The 25,837-nt window shown below is 45.1% G+C and overlaps 1 long non-coding RNA gene across 1 annotated transcript; it reads left to right on the top strand.

Annotated features, from left to right (window-relative positions):
- Window positions 1-9,263: 9,263 nt before the first annotated feature.
- On the top strand, window positions 9,264-9,868 carry LOC136766995 (uncharacterized). The gene is made up of 2 exons (XR_010821793.1): window positions 9,264-9,349; window positions 9,572-9,868. It is a non-coding gene; the product is annotated as an uncharacterized LOC136766995 (long non-coding RNA).
- Window positions 9,869-25,837: the final 15,969 nt, after the last annotated feature.

The raw sequence follows: 25,837 nt of genomic DNA, 5'->3' as shown, positions 1-25,837 counted from the left end.
GGCAACAAAGGAGTGGCTCAAGAAGAAGCACATTAAGGTCCTGGAGTGGCCTAGCCAGTCTCCAGACCTTAATCCCATTGAAATCAGCAACTTGCCTCTTCACTGTCACACCACAAAAGACAACCGGCAGGACACTGTCACTGAGCAGTATTTAAGTCATTTATACACCATCTCTAGTAACACGAAACTCAAGCACACCAAAGAAAGAATTTAATTTTGCTAATATATATATATATATATATATATATATATATATATATATATATATAATTACCCTTTGCCCCAGTAGGCTGTACACACAAACATTTTAGAGGTAAGATTGCAATTGTAATTTAAAATAAAGTTTTGCAAACACATGACCCACTAAAGCATGCGAGATACTGTATACCAAGTGCTGCTGTTCCTGGTCCAGCAGAGCTTTTCCAGCTCTCTTTAAAGCTTTGACTCTTTCAGAAATGGGAAGAGTGAGGTGCACTGGCTCTACCCAGACCAATCATTCGCACAAATAAGACATTAAGTGCTCAGGTGGAACAAGAACCGGAAGACAGCGCAGGTCCTCCAGGACCAGGACTGGGGACCCTGCTCAAAAACATCCATCTGACTCAGACACATTTCAGGCCTAAACCACTGGACACCTGTTGAGAGACCATTTCTTACACACGGGCAGGAATTAGTAACCCAGGATCCTGTTCATTATCTTCCACAGCCACCAGGAGATACCGCCCATGTTCCTCCAGCTCCTGTCCATCGGCTCCCACAGTCACCAGGAGATTACCCTCACGCTCCCCAGGCTCTGCTCCATCACCTTCTGCTCAAGGGTCCACACGAACCTGAGAGGAGGGACAAGAGGGGGAGGAGAAATGAGTGTTGGAGGTGGGGGGGTCGTGTCTGGGTTGTGCGCTCCGAGAGCTGGTCTGCTGCCGCTGCTCCTCTCTGTCCACCTTTGAGAAACAATACATACATCAGCCAACGCTACAGTAGGCAGTTGAATGGCTCTCACCGCCACCAGCAGGGTTCTGGGCCCTGAGCTGCGTGGGTTAAACTGTTACATCAGGGTGACTGACTACATCCTGCACATTGAAATACACAAGACATACACATCTTCAGAACCACATAGTCTGTGTGTGTTTGCCGTTGACATGAAGTCTGTGGCTGTGAGGGGGGACTCCGCGCGTATGCTGTGAAGGACACTGCAGGGACATAACGCAAAGGGCGGCTGTCACTGTACAGTCTGCTGGAAGGTCAACATGAATGAGGGTCTCATACCACGGAAAAGGAAAGTACCAAAGCACCTCACTTTGTGAGGACTCAGTGTGCTATCAGCTTGTGAATTCAGCACACTTCAGCATTGGCCTTCAAAATCCACAAAGCTGGTTTGTTTTGGGTTAGAAGCCTATTCATGCTTTAGTACAATGTGTACAACCATAAGAAAATATCAAACCTCTGCTTATGACATTCAGCACAAAAGACAACATCAATATTTGCCGGCAACGAGCTCTCAGATCTGAACAAGGACAAGGCCAAAGAGTCTGCAGCCCCAGAGCTCCTCTCAGCCCATTATTCTACTACACTGTGCTCACGTCTTGCTGGAGGTGTCGTAGCAGATGATCTTCTTGCCCAGGCCCACGGTGAAAAAGAGCAGCTCATTGGCGTGGGAGAAGACCAGGCCAGATGCAGGCGCCCTGTGTGCACCCTCAGACGTGTGCAGGTCCTTCTGAGCATTGGCATCCCACAGGACCACACACTGCCCAGCACAGACTTCTTATAGTCGGAGTACCGCAGGGCATGGATAGGCTGTGAGGGAGAAAACAAAAAACAGCTGTGAAGGCATGTTGTATCCAGCAAATCTACACAGCATGAAGTCAATGGTTGGTGGGAAAGAAGCTGATAATTATATAGTTATTCTTTTATTTTAGGACTAGAAGAATTTTATAATCAAGACCATGCATTAAGTAAACCTTAATAACACGTTATTTTATTTATACCTGTACTTTCTGTGAGGACATTTGTCTTGCTCTTGAACCCTGTTCCATCACTGTGAAGCATTAAGAGACAGTGTTACAGAAGTGTGCAGGAAGCAGAAGGACTGTGCGGTGTGCGATGCTCACCCCCTCAGGGAGCTCCAGGACTGGTACAGGAGATGACTTGCAGCTTGACACCACCAGCTTGTTCCCACTGGCACTGGACTGACCAGGTAATGATCTGAGCAGGGAGTCACCAGGGCAGCCTGATCGCTTTATTACATTTTCTTTACTTTGCATTTATTGTTACTTTCACACTGTTTACTTATCTTTCTATTGTTACACATTTATTTATTTCCATTATTGCTTTATTAGTTGGATGATTGTTCATGCTGTTTTGCCATTTGCACCAGTTCTTTTTGCACCTGATGAGGCACACCTGCGCAATTAACACGGCCTCCTGTCCCCAACCCACGGCACTCAGGACTGACTGCGCTCCTTGCTATATAAACTGGACTTGAACTACAGAGAGGAGGGCACGACCCAGAGAGAGCGAGGCAGCTGGGTGAGCTGGAGAGCTGGGTGGACAGTGCGGGAGAGCTGCGGGGTCCAGGAGAGCCGGGCTGCTGAGCGTCCCTGTGAGGGAGTCCAGCGAACGAAGCAAAGCATTCTTTGGAATAAGAATCGGGAGCAACCCCAGAGACGGCCATTAGACCCGCAAACATGCAGACTGTACATTTGACATTCGTCCACTTTTGTATACGTAATGTTGGCAATAGCTTATTTTCCATAAATGTCCAGGTCTTTAAATTCCATTATTTTCCAGATTTCCAGACCTGCACAAGCACCCTGTAATACAATAACAACCCAAACAACCTTCATTTATAATCCAGTGATTGCTTGAATAACATGACACATGACACAATCAATTTCAGTATAGATAAATAAATCACCACCAAAGCTTTTAACTCCATCAGAAGCCTCAGATATAGTTATAATATTAGTCTTATTATTTCTAACCCAATAATACAACTTAGCCCCTAGCCACCTGTACTGGATCTGCAAGAGTTTTGTTTAAGGTTACAATGCCTAGCATGGTTTTGTGGAATTCAAGAATGTCAACAGACAGAAGTGTTGCTTTCATAGTTTATTTGCAAACCCTCTTTCATGGGTTTATTATTTCAGTGTACGTATTTAATTGCCCAATGCCCTTCGAATCTATTCACATTCCAAAAAGGAACTGTAAAAACCCACAGATACATATTGTACAGTAGTTTCTCACCAATTATACAATGCAGCTTTTATACAAAGGAGTAGAATGCAGTACAAGATAAAGTAGCAAACAACTTGCAGGAGTAGGGAATGCTGGAGAAAGCACATCGGTCTGACAAACACATTTGTGAGCCTTTATGCTTGTGATTTGAGCCTCAGTAATGGCAGGATAAAGCAGTGCTGTACTGGTGATCCATTAAAACCTTACAAAGCACAGGACTGGATTGTAGAGTGTAAAGGTGCATTGTGGGAAGGGATGCACCTTTCAGAAGGCGGTGGAAGATGATCAGAGACAGTAGATTCCTGCTCCAAGGTCATTTGAGAGGTTTTATTTCAGTGCCCTGCATATTGCATAACTTCATTTTTAAATGGGAATGTATTCGATACCCTGCACATGTCTCTGTAGCCACTCCAGATTTAAACAAGTCATACTAATAAAATAAAATGAGTACAAATGAAAGCTTGGCCATTCAATGAACTGATATTAAGGAAAGGGTGCTGTCCCTGCAGACACAGCATCAGGAAAAAACAGTTTTACTTTTCTGATACGGCCGAAGTATTAAATAAAATATCCTCTGAACAAAAATCAGCTGATGACACGGAATGCAAAGTTTCTAGTGATCATTTCTGAGACTGAATTGACAGGGTAGCAAAAGATGTATTTGGTTAAATTGAATTGCAAAATATAATGCACTAAAACATGCATTTCATGAAATCCTAGGTGATCTGTCTATAACCTTATTAGTTTCTCTCCACTTCATAAGTATACGCTGTAACATTTATATACACACCATCATTCTGATTTCACTATTGTATATACATACGTCTCACACATTAAGTACATACAGCTCTGAAAAAAATTGAGACCACTCCAAGTTTAGAAATCAATGTTAAGTGGTCTCTTAATTTTTTCCAGAGCTGTATTTTTATACATATACATCTATACACATGGAAATACATACATACTTATGGACACATTGTGTAAATAATGTATGTACATAATGTGCGCACAGCACAGGAGCATCCAGCTCAACTGAATAGTACAGAGTGGAAGCACTCAATTGTGCTGACAATTAGATTTCGTACATCGAACTATATACACCACGGGGCGCAGGAGCCTGCTCATGCGCCACACGTTGGACATCAGAGCGGTGGCCGCTTGCTCCACTAGCACAGCTAGAAGCAAGGCCACACCAGCTTGACCATGTCGTAACAAACGAACTATATACATCACTGGGTGCAGGAGCCAGCTGATGCATCACATGTGGAACACAGGAGCAGTTGACACCTGCCGAATACTGCAGCTAGCGCAGAGCAACTACAGCTCTTACCTATTAACTATGTACACAGCGGGGCCCTGGAGAAATTCAAGCGCCCTCCGTTGGAGGACAACAGCAGCGGTCCCCTTGCTCCATGGCATACATAGCCAGAGCGGGCCACAGACCTGCTGCCAAGGAACTATATACATAGTGAGGCAGCGAAACTCGAGCGCCATCAGCTGGGAACAGCGGCAGTGAGCTCCATTCTAACCTTTGCAGACAGGAGCCACAGTCCTGCTGTTTAACACCGACATTATATATACATATATATATATATATATATATATATATATATATATAAAAAGGCGTACAGGCCAGACGCATGCACCACCGCAACACCATGCATAATAAACAAACTATATACTTTACAGGGTGGCCTCGTAAGGCAACATGACTGTAGGCCGCATGACAGACCCTGGGAACACATCGACAGGCTGTCAGTAAATCCAGGAGCAGCTCGCGTGGGTGCTCGACTAGAAGGCATAGTCTGGTGGAAGGGATGACACGATTCAATAGCTTCCTTTAGGATGCACTTAACAGGGGCAGACTGGGAGAGGAAAACGGCAGGAGCCAGAGCCCATGGGCTACTGGGGCTCGACTGCAGCCAATACTGGGTTCCCAGTGGAAGGGACCGGTCCCGTCACATCCATCCTGTAGAACTGGGCAAATATAAGAGGCAAGGCACAAGTTGCAGCTGCACAAATGTCTGCAATGGGGGCACCTTGAAAAAGAGCCCAATATGTGGCAACGCCTCGAGTCGAGTGGGCCACCAGGTGTTCAGGCACCGGGGTCCCGGTGGACTCGTTGACCATGGTAATGAGGTCCACAATCCAATGCGAGAGGCGCTGCTTTGAAAGCGCTTGGCCCTGTGTCCGCACTCCATAAGACACAAACAGTTGGTCTGAGCGCCGAATGTCCTTAGTGTGTTCCAAATAGCACCTGAGGGCCAGTACAGGGCTCAGCAGGTGAAGCCGGCTCTCTTGCTCTGAAGCGAAGGGAGGAGGATGAAAAGCCATCAACTCATTAGGCCTGTTGACATGGAATGGAGACAGCACTTTAGGGAGGAACGCAGGGTTAGGCTGTAGCGTGACCCTGGAGACATCTCACGCAAAATGGACACACGATGGTTGTACGGACAGGGCGTGTAACTCGCTCACGCGTATTGCAGAGGTGATTGCCAGCAAAAACGTAGTCTTAAGTGACACCAGCTTCAGCTCAGCTGAATTCAGTGGCTCAAATGGGGCTTGGAAAAGTGCGTCCAGCACTACATCAAGGCGCCATGCGGGCAGTGAAGGGGTGCGAGGAGGCCACAGCCATCGAGCTCCCTTTTAAAACTGCACAACCAGGAAATGAGACCCAGGGGGCTCGCCATCAATCTGGACATGACATGTGGAGATGGCCACCAGATACACTTTGAGCGTGGATGGGGACTTGCCCTGGTCCAACAGCTCTTGTAGAAAATGCAATGCAACCCTGATGGGGCAATGAATTGGTTCCTGACCGCCATCTTGGCACCAGGTGCAAAACGTCTGCCAGCTGTAGGAATACTGGACCTCGTAGAGGGAGCTCTCGCTGACCGAATAGTGGCTACTATTGTGTCTGACAGACCCCGGGCAATCAGTCGCTCCTGCTCAGGGGCCAGGCCCAGAGCTGGAGGAGGCCCGGATTGGGGTTCCAAAGTGTGCCCTGCACCTGGGACAACAAGTCCGCTCTCACTGGGAGCAGCCAAGGCTCTCCGTAGAGGAGGGCGATCAGGTCTGCGAACCAGAATCTGCGAGGCCACCGAGGGGCTATCAGCAGAACTGTCGCTCGTTCTCTCCTGACCTTCTCCAGGACCACCAGGAGAAGGGCAAATGGTGGGAACGCGTAAAGGTGACAGCACAGCAAAGTGTGGGCTAGTGCATCGATCCCTAGGGTTCCTGAGCGGTCTTGGACGGAGAACCATAGTGGGCAGTGTGTGGACTCTGCCGAGTCTGGCCTGCCAAACCGGCTCCACAGTTGCTGTATCCCAAACGGGTGGAGGCCCCATTTTGAGACCGGGGGGCCTCCCTGAGAGAGGAGGTCCGCCGCCGTGATGGCCAGGCTTGGGAGGTGAACTGCTCTGATGGAGTGGAACTGTGGCTGCGCTCACAGAAGCAGATGGCGTGCTAGACAGTACAGTCCTTACCTCCTTGCCTGTTGATATAGGCGACCACCGCAGTGTTGTCCATCCAAAGCAGCACATGTCTGTCCCGCAGGACTGGCAGGAAGTGAAGCAGTCCAAGGAGTACTGCTTGTAACTCCAGGACATTGATATGGAGGGCCCGTGCTGGTTCAGTCGAACCTGCCTTGGACTCCACAAACGTCGCAGACTGCTCCCCAACACTGCTCGGTGGTAGACTGGCCCCAGGGGCACACCGAGGTTCAAACTGTGAGGGCTCCGCCACCAACGGAGCGCCTTCCTGTGACTGTGACTCGGCATGCATAATCACGGCGAGGATTTATCTGTAAAGACTCAAACCACCGCTGCAGCGTCCTCAATCGGAGGAGGCCCAGGGGGAGGGTCTGTGATGCTACCGCTAGGAGGCCCAGCAGCCTCTGGCGAGGGGACACCCTGAAGTGAGCTCTGAGTCAGAAGGAGAGTCACGCGTGTCCACCAGACCCGCTTCAGCCGTACCCTGGGTTCTGGCATAGGCCGCAGTGGACCTGGAAGTCATGGCCAAATATCCGCTGGCTGTTGGGCTCATCACCAAGACACACATGCACGTGAACAGGGAAACGTGCAGCGGGGCGCCGGTCAGGGTTTGCACCGGGGGCACACAACAACTGAAACGCCGCTGCGACAAGTGCGTCTCCACCCGGCAACGTTTATGTACACGGGGGCACTGCAACATCAAACGCAACCTTGCTGTTGCCAGACAAAACGCTGTGTATGTGAGCACCAGGTGTTGGATACAAGCGCTGCGTAGGCCTGTAGGCTTAACAACATCGTGTGTGCCAGGGTTTCTGGCGGCACCGGGTGACGCCAGCTCCGGGGTCCGAGGGGTCCAAGGGGTCCGAGGGTAGTAGACTACCAGCCGTAATGGAATCTAAAACCGAGGTCTACACGAACGGACCGGGAGGGCTAGCAGAGCTTGTTCTCAGCGAACTGAAACAGCGAGATCTCCTACAGTCACAGCTGCGGGCTGTAGTGCGGGCGCAAGCCGGCGGAGGAGCACCTCACACGGGTGAGATCTCTTACGACACACGAGGCTCAGGCTGGGCAGCCAGGCCTCGGATTTTACTGCCACTGCTAGCACTCCTGCTGTGGAGGAAAAAGCCCTGTGGACAAACAACCAACACAGCAAGCAGTCGGAATATATATAGCACTATATAAACACGAGTATTATTTTTAAAAACTCTTCTTGTGAACGAAACTGAAACAGAAAATGCAGCCAGACCTCCGGTGCGCGGATGGGACAGAATCGGGATTTGCTATCAATAAAACCTAAACACACATAAGACAGAACGATGTTCACCACCGTTTCGATACAACACTATGAAGTGAGCCGGCCTGCCGAAATATGCAGTTTGAATGTTTATTACAAACACAGACACAGAGAGCTTACGTACTCGAGTCCAGCAAAATGGCAAAAGAGGATGAACCTGCGCTGACGTCACGTGTTACAGAACAGGAAGTGGAAAGGACCTGTTCTGAGTGGCGAACGCAGGGGCCAATGGCAGCTTTGATAGAGTGATGTTTTCATCAGGTTCCTACAGAAGTGCACAGAAACCCCTCCCCCTTGGGCAGTGCTTCCGACTTGAAAGATAACTCTAGGATAACTTAATAATACTCATAATGTAGTACATTTACCAATAATGTAATAAAATGCCCCTACTGATAACGTCATAACTTTTTTCCCCGATAATGAAATTACCTCTTTGGCATTTATTACGTTATCCGCATGATAAAACAATTGTTAGGACAACGTAATAATTATATCCTTAATGTAATAACACTCATAAATGAGCACCCACCTGCCATCCATTTACAATTATTTGTATTTTCTAAAGTTAAAAGAGATGAATACAGTATTAAAAAGATGTTTGGTCATTATTTCAAATATAATTTTTGCATTACCTGTAGTAATACTTTGACAATTATTATCCTTTGCCTTTCATGAAAAATCAGCTTACAACTGCAAACCATTTACATACGAGTCAGATAAAGCAGGAGCCTGGATGTGTTACAGCTACTTTCCTCTTCAGATGTCTGCTGGCAACATCAATGAAAGCAATACAGACTGTAGCTATTAACACTGACCACAAGAGGGAGACAACACTTCTGTGGTTCATCAAGTCATGAATACATAGTAATACAGGTTATTATAATACAAAACTAAACAGTGTCCTATACTATTACTGAAGACTGACTGATGGAGTCAATTAAATTAACTTGAAAAGGATTGTTAAAACAAATCAAACATGCATTAGTCCTCCTCAGGTAACATATAAAACCTATGACTCATAAAGCTGTTTTCTAGTCCTGTTGTTTTGGAGACTTCATCCTAAACTGCTCATCTCACTCTGTCAGACACACAGCATCCAGCCTGAGTTCACAGCACTGCTGGACTACAAGAGACTGTTGTACCCAGGAAGACAATTTGCATACAAGAGCCACTTTGCATGGGCAGCACATGCTTCAGTGCTCTGGGAGTGTTTATAGCCCTGTGAGTTTAACACTTCATGACTGAGAGCTGCCCTTCATGGCAACACAATCCACAACAACAATGACTTTCATCACCATCTTCATCTGGGCTTTCGCCATCTGCACTCAGGGTGAGAAATGTGTTAACTGTAATTTTGTATGTATTATTTTCTAAGATGTGTGTTCCTATTTTAGCAACAGATCAATTATTATTTACTAATACAATTCTTCATGTATTTAATGTAAAAACTTCTGGTTAAAGTAAAAAGGAAAAATCATGATATAACACGAAAAAAAAAACATGTGTATATTTTCAAACTCTCAGTAACTTAATATATGTTTATTATGTTTAGAAACCAGAGGACAGGTTACTGTGACTCAGACTCCACAAGTCAAATCTGTTCAACAAGGAGAGACAGTCACTGTGAACTGTAAAACCAGCAGTGCAGTGGGTACTTCTAGTGGCAAGCACTACCTAGCCTGGTACCAACAGAAACCTGGAGAAGCTCCTAAACTCCTGATCTATTTTGCCACTACCCGTCAGTCTGGGATCCCAGAGCGATTCAGTGGCAGTGGATCTGGGACTGACTTCACTCTGACCATCAGTGGAGTCCAGCCTGAAGATACAGGAGATTACTACTGTCAGAGTGCACACTACCTCAGTAGTAGCTGGGTGTTCACACAGTGATACACAGCTGTACAAAAACCTCCCTCAGCTGAACTGCACAGAGACTGCACTGCTGCAGCTGAGACCTACTGCAGGTGCTGAGGGTGAAGGCAGTGAAATGGGACACAGCCTGTGAGGAGCTGCACTGCACACACACTGAGCTTCAATAACAACACTGAGCTACAAACTGTCCTCTTAGGCCTCACTGCTGAGGGCTTAATCAAATTGTACTGCAGGTAGAAACTCACCTCGGTTATACACAACACAGTTCAATGAGGACTTACTCACTCAGACAAAAATATAATTGAAGTAATTAAAAAAACACAGTCCCGCCAGCTGACAAACGTAACTAAAGATATAAGTACACCCAACCACAAACTCACGCCACCTCCTCACGACAGCCCGCGGGTCCGAGTTACTCCAGCCGCTCGTCCGGACTCCCGGGCCGGTCAGCGCCAGCGGGCCTGATGAAGATCGTGTAACTTCACCAGTCAGTCCTTCCTTCCTCTCGCCACCGATTCCCTGAGATGTACTTTGATTTGTTTTTATAAAGCACTGGTTATCGCCTATTCTCTACACTGTTCACTCTTTGAATTTCAATAATAAAATAAACGTTATGAATGAACAACAATAATACAGTACAAGAAATAAATTGGGACCGATGTCCAGAAAGATAACAGAAACAGATGTTGTTTTACGGGCTTGTTAGCGTCTCCATACCACTGTAACACACTGAGGAACCTCTCTACACCGACTACACTACAGAAGAGGAAGCACATCGCGGTCTGCTCTGTTCGCCATTCGGAATCAGCAGTTGTTCTGGAGTTTCTCATTCCACACATCTCCGTCGCTGGACCAGGAGCAACAGACATGTAACTGTATCTGCTAAGACTGTTTTAGACACTTTATTTTGTTCAGGACATTTATTTTATTTGTATTTTCTTTAGAGACTGTTTGTTAAGAAGGGGACTGTGAAATTAGAACAGATGTAAAGAGAAAAGGAAAAAAAACGAAACAATGTAAGGGTGACATTGTGTGACCGCGATGCGTTTATGTTGGTGATTGGTAATAAGATATTCCACACAGGCTATATACACTGATATAGGATTACAAGAGGTAGAACTGCGCAGTGAATACGAATAGTTAGGACAGAAAGAGGTGTGAAAATGGTTTAACTTGGAAAAGAGAAGTCCAAATCTCTTCAGCAAAGAAAACTAAATAAATGTAAGTTGTAGTTTTTTCATGCCTAAGACTGTTATCAGGCTTGAATGTGTTGAGGTCTGTTAAGAGATTGGAGTCGGGGCACTTTGGGTTTGGGGGAATTTTTATTACTTTTTTTATACCACAAATGTGGAATGGGAGATGGTTTCGAAGTTGAAAATCCTGTAACTCTTATTACCACAACCTTATATTCAAATACAGTCACACGCAAAACTACTGTGTATTGTTGTTATAGAAGACTTAATAGTGAAGTGAAGTAGGGAAAGCGGACTTTACAAATAGTACACCGGACCAGCTCCTGTGTACCGTCCCTAGGTGATCTAGAGGTACACACTCCAGGGAGAGATTTTAAGAGCGACTGGGTTTTCTAACCTTCCCAAAATAAGTAGCAACATTAAAATGCTCTCGCTTATACATATATAGAGATATATTAGCTAGATAGAGAGAGAGAGAGAGAGAGAGAGAAAGAGGTTCTAACTTGAATCTTTCAAATGTGTAATTACCACAACTGCCCTGAAAGCCCCTACATGAGGTGCCAAAATGCCTTTTATAAGGAGAACAACAGGTTGCTGGGACACACCTCCTCTTGGTCTCCTGACTGGGGAAGCCCCTTGCAATATCAGACAGGTCTCGCAGATGTAGCCATTTCCCCCGGAGTAAATCTTTCCTTCTGTTAGTATACAATACACACAATAAGTATAATAGAAAAACTTTTCTAAATCCTTACCATAAGAATTACTTTGAACTCCATAAATATCTTGCAAGGTTCTCAAAACCATCATGGCCTCGCACAGTGCAGTGGCATCCATTACTGTGGATGGGGGTGAAGAGTTGAAAATATTCCTGTTCATGACGCCAACTGAAGTCAAAAACAATCCAGAGAAAGATGCATGGTCAATCTAAAGGAATTTATTATGAGCAGCTGCACAGAAGAGGTCCAAGAGGCAACCTCAAGAAGAGGCTTAGAAAGGTTATGAAATCCAGGCGCTTTTACTCAGACCAGACAGGAGAGAAAGCTAACAGGGCCCACATGTCTGTCCCAGGATGAGTGGAAGACAACTGGCCAGGAAGACACATATATGGTCCAACCAGGGGAAAATGAAGGCATATGTAATATTTAATATTAAGGAGTATGATGTATCAAGCCCAAAATGCTGGTGAAAACTGTTTCTTATCAGGCTTTGTTCTTCTGGGTATCAGGGTTGAATTATGGCACAGCACCGAAATATTTCTCATAATTCATGATGGAATATCGTAACATATGCAGTTTGAGATGTCCTCTGCACACCGTGACAAAGAGGCTCCCTCAGGTGCTTCTTGCACAGTCTATACAAACTGGTTTCTTGGTTACCAGGGCCAATGTCTGTAATTTATTCCTTATAAAGTTCAAGTCTCGTATTCCAATAGCCAGTCCAAAGGTCAGTACACAAGAGAAGTTCCTACTCTAAACAATATATATCACATCAGAAAGTAAATCAGATCAAGCAAGGGTCATCTACAGAAAGGGCTATCCTTCTGTCTTCAAACAAACACACACACACAGTGTTCTCTTACTAACACACACCCCTTTCCTGGAGCAGAGATCACCTTATATAGACCGGTGAGTCTGCTGCCCCTTGGAAGTAAAGGACCAGGATGGTTTTTGGGGAATATAGTTGCCATTTTGTAATCTTATAATAGCACCCGTCCACTACATGGCCAAGCACTATGCCACAACACACAGTACACAGTTGCGGACGAAGAAAATTCTGCAGTCAGTGTGGAAATCACTCATAACATGATGGCGGTGTAGCCCTGGGATTTGGGGAGATCCGTGATTAAATCTACGGCAATGTGGGACCAGGGACGGTGAGTAACAAAAAGCGGCGGGAGCAGACCGGCGGGGAGGTGTCTGGAGGCTTTGGACTGTGTGCAGGTGGAGCAGGCAATGACGAACCTGGTGATGTCATGCACTAAACCGGGACACCAGAATTTCCCCCAATCCAGGGCGATGGTGTGGCTGACACCTGGGTGACCGGAGGCGGGAGTGGCGTGGATCCAGTGCAGCAGTTGCGGGCGCACTGCTGATGGGACGTAGGTCCGGTTCACTGGACAGGTGGGAGGAGCCGGACCAGAGGCGAATCCGCGATGGATCTGGTCCCAGATGCTCCACTGAATGGGAGCCAGAATGCAGGAGGAAGACAGGATGGATTCCATGGACTGCGGTGCAGGAGAGGAGTCAAACAGGCGAAAGAGGGAGTCCGCCTTGATGTTCTTTGATCCCGGACGGTAGGTAAGTGTGAAGCTGAACCGGGTGAAGAAGAGTGCCTGGCGGGTATTGAGGCGCTTTGCTGACTGGATGTACTCCAGGTTCCGGTGGTCAATCAGAACCAGGAAGGGATGCGCGGGAAGCCAGCTTCACGGCGAGGAGCTCACGGTTGTCGATGTCATTATTGTGCTAAGCCAGTGACAAATTGCGGGAGAAGAAAACGCAGGGGTGCAGCTTGGGTGGCTGTCCGTGGCGCTGGGAGAGCACAGCCCCGACTCCGGAATCAGAGGCATCCACCTCCACGATGAACGGCAGAGAGGGGTCCAGGTGCCTTAGGATGGGCACTGTCGTGAACAGGGTCTTGTGGCGGGCAAATGCGGCAGTGGCAGCGGCAGTCCAGGAGAATGTCCCGGGGATCCCTTTAATAGAGGTCAGTGGAGAGGCGACTGAACTAAAGTTGCGGATAAACCGCCGATAAAAATGGGCAAAGCCCAGGAAGCGCTGCAGCTCCTTCACAGTGCGGGGCTGTGGCAAGTCGGTGACAGTGCTCACCTTCTCCACATCCATGTGCATGCCGTGGGCATCAATGACGTAGCCGAGTAAGCCCAGGCACTGGGGGTGGAACTTGAACTTCTCCGCCTTGATGTACACCCTGTTGCGCAGCAGACACTGGAGCACCTGGCACACCTGGGAGACGTGCTCGGAGAGGAAGGAGGAGTAGATCAAGATGTCGTCAATGTAGATGATCACAAAGCTATGCAGGAAGGACCTCAGAGCCTCGTTGTGGAACGACTGGAAGACAGAAGGGGCATTGGCGAGATCGAACGGCATGACCAGATATTCATAATGACCAGCGTGTGTAATGAACGCCGTCTTCCACTCATCCCTCTCTCGAATCCGGATGAGGTTGTAGGCGCTGCACAGATCCAGTTTGGTGAAGTAGTGGGCTCCTCTCAGTTGACGTGGGCAGGTGGGCAAAGTACAGTGCAGTGTTCAGGGGAGCCATCATATTTCCCCAGAACAGCCAGCTGGACTGGCTGGACAGGAGCTGCAGGGGCGGCAGCAGGAGCCGGATCAGCCATCACCAGGGTAGGTACTCAAGCAGCTGGACCAGACCATTCACAATCTGCTGGAGCATCTGCTCATGCTCCCCGAGCATGGCCCTCTGGGTGGCGAGGGTGGTCAGCATCGCTGGGTCCATTGGGAGGCGAAGTTTTCTGTAACATAACTTATTACGTTTTTGGCATTTATTACGTTATCCGCATGATAAAAAAAAAAATGTTAGGATAACATAATCATTATACCCATAATGTAATAACACTCAAAAATGAGCACCCAACTGCCGTCCATTTACAATTATTTGTATTATCTAATGTGCTACACGTTAAAAGAGATGAATACAGTATGTACAAATGGTGTTTGGTCATTATTTCAAATATAATTCTGTGATACCTGTAGTAATTATCATTCTTTGCCTTTAATGAAAACTCAGTTTACAACTGCGTTATATATGTACTTTTTATTTTTATTTTATTTATTTTCATTTCCACGTCAACATTTCCAAATCTCTCTCGCTCTCTCTCTCTCTCTCTCTCTCTCTCTCTCTCTCTCTCTCTCTCTCTCTCTCTCTCTCTCTCTCTCTAATATGATAATGAGAAGGGCAGTATCTAAAATGCCTGAGCTGTATCTGGCATGTCATTGGCTAATCATTGTGTAAGTTGAGTGTTCAACTATAACAGTTTGGGAATATTGCATTACTTAATAAAACCAGGTTAGGCTTAGACTATCAACTTTAATACAATTGTCAAGTTCTGGATTTGCATTAATAGGTATTGTTTATCTTTGATACAATCATTTTGTGAATTCCAGTAAGAAATTGCCAACATACATTTCAGTGGAAAACAGTCACAACAGTATTTTCTGTGAATTATTTTGAATGAAGAGGAGAGAGATAGGAAATTGCTAAAAACATAAATATTCAGTGATTTCACATTGTGAAGGTCCGCTACGGGGCCTGTCACTTTAAGTTTGCTTCCGGGGTATGTAGGAAGTAGATAAAAAGACGGCACAAAACAAAGACAAAACAAATGTAAAAGCGGGTTTTAATGGACTCTAAACTAAAACGACGTGGTGTAGTGGATTTGCAAAGTGAAGAGCAAAGCAGCTTTAGATGGGGAAACCGTAAATGAAAATGGACTTGTAAGTTTGAATCAATCAGAAGGACTTGAACTGGATAAAGACAGAAGTGAACTGAGGGCTGAAGTCTTGCGAAGAGGAAAACAGAAGAGCTCCACCCAGGATACGGTTACAGTGACTTTCCTTTCTTTTCCATCGCTTTGAAAACTGCAGATTTATATTCCATATCAAAGTTTGTGTGAATTGTTCGATTTGATGTGAAACATACAAGTCTTTTCCTTCCTTTTCCTGTGTGCTGCTAATGTATGCTTGCTTGTTATATAATGATGTCTATTTATTAACCTATGCTTTGCACTTTGACGAGTTTCATTCTCTGGCACTTGTCACTTTATAGCATTTACTCTCGCATTTAGCATATGTATTATATAAGTCACTTTAAAAGAAGGACGTTGTTTGCACTGACTTAAGCTGAACGGTTTGCACTCTTACAGCTACATGCACTTTAAAAGGCGTTATTGCTGTCTTTTGGTGTCTTTTGTTTCATTAACCTATTGTTTATTATTTGTGAATCTCCTCGAGTATGTTGAATCTGGGCCCAGAAAACGTTTGAGTGTTTTTGTCATCGTAAAGAGTAGTGTTTTTTACAATAGACCGAGAGAGGTGTGTTGTAAGTTTGGGAATTGGTATATACTTATGTATTTTTTGTGATTTAGTCTAAACTCTCTGGATTGATAGAACTTTGGGTGAGCAGGCAACATAACATGAATTGTGATTCTATTTATGAAACTGTTTTCTGTGTAATCTATGTGCTGTGCTAATGTTGATCATGAGTAGAAACTGCTTTATATATGTATGCCATCTAGAGTTGCGATTCTTTACCACCTACCCTTGCTATCATTAAGTCTCATGTTATGGGGCTAGTCGGCACAGGGTGTAGTCCGGAGTCTTATTTCTGTGTATATCCTGGTAACATGGGTGCACATGGGTGACCGAAATGTTAATAGACAGAGTGACGAGAGCAGGGAGAAGGCAGGGAAATTGCGGCCCCTAGTGGGGATAGAGGGGGAGCGCTAGGGGACCATGACACCTGGTCAACTATTTCTTGTCTCCCATGACTGTGTGCTTGTCTGTATCACCTTGATTCCCCTATACTTTTGGTATTGTAAGGTGATACAACATGCAGTAAGAAATAGTGATTCATTGTTACAGATAACATGGTTGTTTTGCTCTAAGGGTTGAATGCTCAGAGAGGAGTCTTATAGAACCAACTAGCTTTCTTGGCAGGAAAAACAATTGTACAGAAAGACAGCTGTTGATTGATACTAGGTGTAATGTTATTTAGACATTGACATTTTAAAATGTTATTATTAATCATTCACATTTTACCTGCTATTATAACAATGTTATTACCACCGGGTGTCATTAGTATACATAACATAATGTTATTATTGATGGCTGCTATGTGCTTCCATTGGTCCAGTGGTGAACAAGCAATGTATTGTAGAAAATATCAACTGGAAGGAATTTGAAATAATAACAAAACTACACATACATGTGCCATATGTGAAAGCCTTGTGTATTGAATGCATAGGAAGACTTGGAAATGTTTGCACCTGCATGGATTGTCACCCTGAGCAAGCAGAGCCAGTGTCCAGAGCAGGAGCCCCAGTGAAGCCATGTTCTCTGTGTGTCTCAGTGAGTGTGAGAGGGCTGAACTGTCCGCTTTAAAACCCTGAGCAATGGAGCAGCGCAGTTATTATAGCTGCTGATCAGAGCAGTGAGGCAGGACAGGGATGCACAGCAGCTTCCTTTATACAAATCCTGTCACAGACAGTTAGATGAGCTGTGAACACAGGTGGACTTGATTGGGTTGGGCTAATGTTATGGTTTTATAATAATTTATTATTTTTTAATGTCTAATCAGATCATGTTGTGTCTTGGTCTTGATGTTTCTTATGTAAGTCATACCGCCTTATTTTGATAAATGTATAGATATTCCTAACTGAGAAATGTAGGCTGGTTGTAAACAAGACATCTTTAACAAACACAGCTTTTGAGGCTCTGTGTTTTACACCCCAAAGGGAGTGAATCCTTTCTATAGACGCCTTACCTAAAATTAAATACATTATGCAATATATTATCCTGCCATCTATACTAACATTTCTGAGTAGAAAATAAACAAAAATAAACCACACAATATATATTTTATTTGGCTACCATACATTTAACATTGCATATAAATGAAACCTGACTTGTTTGGTATCAAATCTAAAGTAATGCTTTGAGGAACTTTCCAATGCAGAGATAGAAACTCTAGCTAAGGTTTGTACCATTGTCACAATCCTCAAAGCCATCACGCCTCCAATACACATCCTGCAGAGATCAAGGGAAAAGAAAGGCAAGGACTTAATCAACAAATGTTACTACCCAAATCAGACCAATCAGCAATGTAAAGGGAAAGATAAGATTATAATATATTTGTGTAAAACCTAATCAAAGAAATTTAGAATATCAAAGATCACAAAAGGATCGGAGTCCACCACCAAGGTCATCCTGGAAATCTGGAGACCAAGTGCTTAAGTCAACGAAGCCTGCCAGCCCCCCCAACTATCGAACATCTGCGTATCTGAACCCCAGTGAAACACACAGGTAGTACATTTCTGTGTACTTGTCACAGGTGGCTTGCAACACCCTACTGAACAAAGACTATGCCACCCCACTTCATTAAGAGTGTGTGGAAATTTGATAACACACTTTTTCAAATCTTAGAGTCACTGTAGTTTTTAAGTAATCTGGAGAAAGACAGGGTCAACAAAAAGGAGTTCATCAGGAGCAAGGAGGTCATTCATGATGAGACGGTCTCATAGAACAATCTAACGACGTAAGAAGCACAAGCATTTCTTCTGTCATTGAGTCACATCACCCAAAAGGTGCTGCTGTCTGACAAGCTGCAAGAGTGGAAATGAGCCCTGCCACAACTCTGGACAACATGAACAATGAACAAGCATGGAAAGGCGTCTGGGAGGATGTTATTTTTCGAGTCAAAGATCCTACCCAAAGGGGGATGGGATATTGCCCTGTCATGCAGTCTCCTGCAGTAATCATCCACACCTGCGCTAATTCGAGTGTGGCTCTATCCTGCTCACTGACTCTACATTCACATCCATCCCTCCTTCCACTGACTGACTTTGGCAGCATAAAGGCAGGGGAGCAGCTGGACAAGAAAGAGAAGCCCATGGACAGCAGCAAGAAACGCAGTGCCTGGAGGGGAGGCAGAGGACACGGCGGCTGGGAGCAATGCAGTAATGTGCTGAACTTCTCTGCAACAAGCCAAGTGGGACAGCGAAGGCAAATGACAGGGTAGAGGAAGAAAGCCAGGATTGGTGCTTAACGTGGAGGACTATAGCTGTGAGGAGGTCCAGCTATTGCAAGTGAAGAGCTTTACATTGTGCATCACTGTGCGTGTGCATAACAAAACAGAAGCAAGAGAAGTCTGAGCGGTCTCTTTATGTCGCTCTCGCTCGCCACCGCTGTGCTGAGACTCTGTCCCTCTTTAGCTGCTTATCTGCCAGGAAGAAGAAAGGAAAGTAGGAGTTACTGACAAACTGCACAACTAATACAGCTTATATTTCTCTTACTTTGCTGTATACTCGGGTGGAATTTGTGTAATTTTAGGGTTGTAACTTAGTTGTATTAGATTATTAGCTTTTGTTGTATTTTTCCCCCTTAGCATTAGCATAGAGTTTGATAGTTTTCTTGTCCATTTCTTTTATTAAAGGCAATATTAGCAAATAGTATTACAGATTAGTTCACCCTATTATTATACTAGTGGGAATTAGTGTGCAGACTGTGTGCCCTGCGCCAGTGTGAGTATTGTATCTGCCTGTGGAGTCTGGTGCGTGTCCTGGGATCCAAGACGCACCTGCAGGTGGAAGGATGGTCACAAGGTACCCTACCTCTTCAACAATGTGGGGTGGCATAGTTTTGTTGGGAAGAGGGGTTACATACCATCTGTGACGCATATATTACATATCATTAATTTAGTTCCTCACAACATGGGGCTCTGTGTTGTACTGCTGTCTGTTTTTGTTATTGTCATTATTATGTTTGTTATATAGTCCACGACTGCAACTCGATGTGATGCACATGCATCCTGGTGCCCCTAGGTACAGGAGCTCACATTGTGCTGCTAATACCTCCTGGGAGCCTCCGGTGACACGGCCACAGTAGAATTAACTGTCACTTGTACATGTGTTCACACCTAATCCTTGTCCTGCCTGCTGATCCTTTTCATCTTCATGTCTGCTCTCCCAAGGCACAAAAGGTGCCTCAGGGACCTGAGGCATTAGATGAAGACAGGGTGCCAACACCTGGATTGTGCACCCAGTCTCACCTGATGCCTCAAATAGGGACAAGCCCTGTTGTTCACCCACACTGGATCACTGTCTCCCTGTTTCTGAATGATGTGTGACTGGACAAGGCACAGCACTGGATCTGTTGGAATGGCAGTCAGGTGAAGCAGGAGCCTGGATGTGTTACAGCTACTTTCCTCTTCAGATGTCTGTTGGCAACATCAATGAAAGCAATACAGACTGTAGCTATTAACACTGACCACAATCTCACTCTGTCAGAGACACAGCATCCAGCCTGAGTTCACAGCACAGCACTGCTGGACTACAAGAGACTGTTGTACCCAGGAAGACAATTTGCATACAAGAGCCACTTTGCATGGGCAGCTGCCCTTCATGGCAACACAATCCACAACAACAATGACTTTCATCACCATCTTCATCTGGGCTCTCGCCATCTGCACTGGTACCAACAGAAACCTGGAGAAGCTCCTAAACTCCTGATCTATTATGCCACTACCCGTCAGTCTGGGATCCCAGAGCGATTCAGTGGCAGTGCATCTGGGACTGACTTCACTTTGACCATCAGTGCAGTCCAGCCTGAAGATGCAGGGGATTACTACTGTCAGAGTGCACACTACCTCAGTAGTAGCTGGGTGTTCACACAGTGATACACAGTCGTACAAAAACCTCCCTCAGCTGAACTGCACAGAGACTGCACTGCTGCAGCTGAGACCTACTGCAGGTGCTGAGGGTGAAGGCAGTGAAATGGGACACAGCCTGTGAGGAGCTGCACTGCACACACACTGATCTTCAATAATAACATTGAGCTACATGAAGCTACAGAGGAAAAACTTATAAGGTACCGATTAAAATATATATTTTAGTAATTGAATATATGCAGTTTGAAATGATGTCTTAGTTCGAAAGACAACATGTTTACAATATGATTAGCCACATAAAGACCCTGCTCACCAGTCAGTTTTAAAAGCAGAAATATACTCTCTGCCCTGTCACTGTCGTTTTAAGCAAACTATGTAGACAGCAACATTATCCCATCTCCAGTGTTGTAGATCTCCGTCTGCGATGCTCTCCCTCCTCTCTTCAACACAGACACAGTCTGGAATGAGGATGAGACTGTGGTCGCTGACTGTCCCCTGTCAATGACATGTCCTTGTGTCAGTAGAGGAGTCCTGACACATTAGAGTGCTGTGTGAATGTGTCAAGGGCGCTGCAGAGGGAGGAGGGAGGGCAGATCAGTGGAGCCCAGCCTTGGCTCTGGGAAGGGCTGTGAGCTTCAGCCCCTATTCTGTCAGACGTGATCAAATACATTGACATGTTGATTCCATTTGGGCTACATATTGACCTGCCTAACACTGTGATATGTGAAACAATGACAGGATAACACTTACTTTGTTTTTTTTATGTGCTGTGTAAAGTATATCTATTTTTAACATTAATGAGCTCAAAAGTGTTTTACATTTCAATCAATCAGGAGATGAATCCATTTAGAAGCAAAGTGAGAGGTTAAGTCCAGAGAGCAGGGGTGGGAGTCATACTGGACAGGCATAGGCAAGCAATTAATACAAATAAACTTTCTGCTTGTCAATGAATTTCATTAAACCAGTATAAATCAGGGTAAGATGTTTTAATTTATACAATAATTGTATTGTTTGTTTGTGTCCATGTGAGGATATTTACTAACATTTGAATTAAAAATAATGAAGCATAAACATTAACAATTATTTATATATATAACAACTGTATTGGATTTGTAACTATTTACATTTTGAATAATACAAATTAAAGTGAAAATTGAATGATTGTATTAAATATATATCTGAATTGCAAAAATCCTATTATTTTCATCTGGGCACTTTGCTTATTTCCTGGTAAATAATTATATTTATATTTGGTTTACTTTATAAACAAAACAAAAGTTTGTTTCTTTCCTAATATGGAATTCAGAATAATGAGTATACATTTGAAATTAAAATTGCTGATATTTCACATTTTGTGTCCCAATCCAGAGGAGAGATTGTACTGGCCCAGTCTCCAGCTCTCTCGGTTCAGCCAGGAGACAGAGACACTCCTGACTGCAAGACCAGCACAGCACTTGATGTCAAGGATAATACAAAGTGGTCACATCTAGCCTGGTACCTACAGAGTCCTGGAGAGGCTCCTAAACGTCTCAGTAAAATGATTAAAACTTTAATCAAACTCCTTAACACACTGTTAACATATGTTTTTAAAATACCTTGTAAAATATATGTTTGCATTATATTAAAATTAACCTTATGCATTGTGAACTTGTTTTACACGGTTTACACTACATATGTAAACCTGTTGTGTAACAACAATACAATATGTTTAAACAATGCTTTTACCTGATTTTGATAACATTTGGTATATGGTGGCAGACATAACATTTACGTGAATTTTTATGTGTAACAACCCCACTTTACTAAAAAAAAAAAAAACCTATAACATATGTATTTATTATTATTATTATTATTATTATTATTTTTATTTCTTGGCAGTCGCCCTTATCCAGGGGGCGACTTACAACATAAGTGCAAAAATACAGAGAAGTACATTTTACAAATTCCAATTTACAATTTACACAAGTACAGTAAGTGACTTCCTACATCCTGGACCGTAAAAGCTAAGTGCTGTCAAGATGTAGGGTCACAGACAAAGGAAGAATCTACAGGTGCGTGTCAGCGTGGTGATGTGCTGGGTGTAGGAGAGCGCAGGATCGAGGGTGACTTCTAGATTTTTAGCGGAAGAAGAAGGAGAGAGTGTGGTGGATTCTAAGGGGATCAAGATGGGGAGGTCAGCAGAAGGTGAGGAAGAGTGGGGGAGAAAGAGGAGATCCGATTTGGAGAGGTTGAGCTTGAGGTGGTGCGAGTGCATCCAGGCGGAAATAGCAGACAAGCAGGAAGAGATGCGTGAGGGGATGAGAGGGTCAGAAGAGGGAAAAGACAGGAAGATCTGGGCATCATCAGCATAGAAGTGGTAGGGGAAACCATGGGAAGCGATGAGGGGGCCCAGGGAGCGAGTGTAGAGAGAGAACAGGAGTGGGCCCAGGACGGAGCCTTGGGGAACGCCTGTGAGGAGAGGTTGGCGGGTGGATGAGGAGCCTCGCCATGTCACTTGGTAGGACCAGTCACTGAGGTAGGAGGAGAACCAGGTGAGAGCAGTCCCAGAGATCCCAAGGTCAGCGAGTCAGGAGAGGAGGATGGAGTGATCAACGGTGTCAAATGCTGCGTAGAGGTCAAGGAGGATGAGGACTGAGGAGAGGGAGGCCGCCCGAGCACAGCTGAGGGAGTCCGTGACAGCCAGGAGAGCCGTCTCAGTGGAGTGAGCTGTGCGGAAGCCGGATTGCAGAGGATCAAGGAGTGAGTGATGGGACAGAAAGTCCAAGAGCTGACGGTGGACCGCCCGCTCGAGAGTCTTGGAGAGGAAGGGGAGTAGGGAGACAGGACGGTCGATGCACCTGGAAGTTGGGGTTTCGCGAAAGTAGAGTCTTTTCCAAACAGATTTTCCACTGGTTTGAAGGCTCCAAGGTTGTGCACAAAATCTTCTTTGCAAGCAGGGTTTTCCACCGTAGTTACTTGAAGACAAAGTCTTTGAGGAAAGCAGGGCCCTGTTCGTTCCAAGGGTCAAGTTTCTTAAGAATCAATAGCTATTTAAATGACTGACACTTTCGTATACAGTCGACTTAGTCAATTGTCCAGCTGTAAAACTCCACTGATCAGGTGGGCACAGGCGGGCAGCGCAGTCTGTAAAGTTTTTTATTTAATAAAGTCCTTTAAAATAATTCTTCGTACGGCTCAATCTCCTTCTCCCAGTTTAACTCTTCTGTTGCCGGCAAAGACTTGGTTGGTTTCTGGTTCTGGTTCTGGCAACAGAGCTACAGGTTGAGCTGTGGCAGCGAGTTTCTGGTTCAGGTGAGAGAGAGAGAGAAAGAGGCCGTGCGCTGTTCTTTATACGTCTGTCAGATCAATAGGTGATTGGTTCTTGAGTTTTTGAGATTGGATTTCGGTTTCAGCCCCCAGTGTCCTATTGGAGGGGGGCTTGATTTATGACTGATGTCAATCCATGCCATCTTTTGGAAATGCCGGTTGGCCCGGGTTCGTAGCTCTGTGTCTGGATTTCGGCTCTCGTCCATTTCAAAGAGTTTTTTATTACCTACAGGCCCCTTTCTCCAGACATCTCATAGCAGGTTTCCAAACTATTTGGCCTATTCTCGGTGCCATCCTCCCAAAACTGTCACTTTGATGTAAACCAGTTCCAAGCTGAGTTCGAAGGCAGAGATGAAGTTGGCCTTATTGGAAGCTGAGTGGCAGTTCCACAGGCCCCCAGAGAGTGGAGTAGCAGGGAGGGGGGGAGAGGCAGAGAGATGAGGTTGGAGGGATTAGGGAAACAATGACGCGCAGGTGCACGCCGAGAGGAAGGAGAGAGCAGGACAGGAATTGGAGAGATCATCATGGTTGCCTGTTGTTGCTGTTGCTGTGCAGCATCTCCTCGCTGGAGTCCCCGCAGCTTGGAGATGGGGCACTGAAGGCTGCTGGCGCTGAGGTGTGGGGGGCTGTTAAATACTTCACCTGTAACTAATGAGGACAGTGCACACCTGTGTTGGCCCTCCCTCTCATGCAGGACTGCTAATAGCACAATTACTGGCCGCTTAATATCTGAATATAGACGAAAACAGTGCCAGATACACGCAGTTACACTGAACAATAGCTCATAGTAATGTTAAACAAATGCACAGCCTACACAGTGTAACGCTTCTGATTGCAGACAGGGCGTGTCGAGTGCGCTAAGTTACTGGCTAAATTCACAAACAAACAGTTGCTGCTTTTCCTACCAAACAGGTGCAAGATATACAATTCTTAGCTAAACAACAACTTGTGGGAACACGCGTGATTAATGCAGAGAAAAGTAAACAAACATGGACCTGTACATTTACAGCTCACGTTTGTGTAGCGCAGATGTCCACAGTTCTGCACAGATCTGTGCTGCTCCGCCATTGGGATTGAAGGAATTCTGCAGATCTGTGCAGAACTGTGGAAATCTGCGCAGCATAAACATGAGCTCAAACTCGCCGCTGTTGCTGTTTGCTGTTACGATACTGCACAGAGCTCACTTGTCTAAGGAGAGAATGGCCAGGACCTACCCTGGGCTGGATGGGACCTGTGACAGATGTAACCTCTCCATAACTGACTTGACTCACATGTTCTGGTCTTGCCCTAAATGATTGCCGATTACTGGTCTTTCATTCTCTCTCTCTCTCTCCTGCAGACACCACTGGATCCTTGTCCATTATTGGACATTTTTGGTGTTCCATCTGAGGACCAGCCTTTACTGGCAGAACAGGCGGATGTGGTGGCTTTTGTTACATTTCTGGCTCGCTGGCAGATCTTGCTTGGTTGGAGGTCTGTAAAGACATCTTCACAGGAGAAGACTACAGAACCAGAGGAAATGACAAAGGAGGGCAGGACACACACAGAGTGTATCACACACCCAGCCAGTACAGCACACACACACACACACACACACACACACACAGAGTACTCCACGTAGGACAAGTGTTGTCATGATACCAGAATATTTACTTTGATACCAATACCAGGTTTATTCTCACAATACTCGATACTGAAACAATACCTGAACAATATGCTGATTACTGGGTGAAAGAAGACTGGGTGAACACTCCTTCTGATGCACAGCAGGAAGCTGGAATGCATTCTTCACATACATTTGCTCATGTATGGCCATAATATCGGTCAAATGACCTTCATTAGATTGAGGATTCATCCATTACAATGTACTGCATTAGTGAATAGTTTAGATGGAAAATGAAAAACTGTTTTTCACAAGACATTTGTATTGAAACATTATTCTACTAGCAACTAAATTCGAAATAATTTTGACTAACAATGACCTAAAAGTAATGTGAAATGCACTTGTAAGTTATGGCAGAAATACATCT

This window comes from Amia ocellicauda, chromosome 13 (genome assembly GCF_036373705.1).
Source record: "Amia ocellicauda isolate fAmiCal2 chromosome 13, fAmiCal2.hap1, whole genome shotgun sequence".
In the NCBI taxonomy this organism is placed as follows: domain Eukaryota; kingdom Metazoa; phylum Chordata; class Actinopteri; order Amiiformes; family Amiidae; genus Amia; species Amia ocellicauda.
The sequence above is the reverse complement of the archived record's forward strand: the minus strand, read 5'-3'. Positions and strand labels throughout refer to the sequence as shown.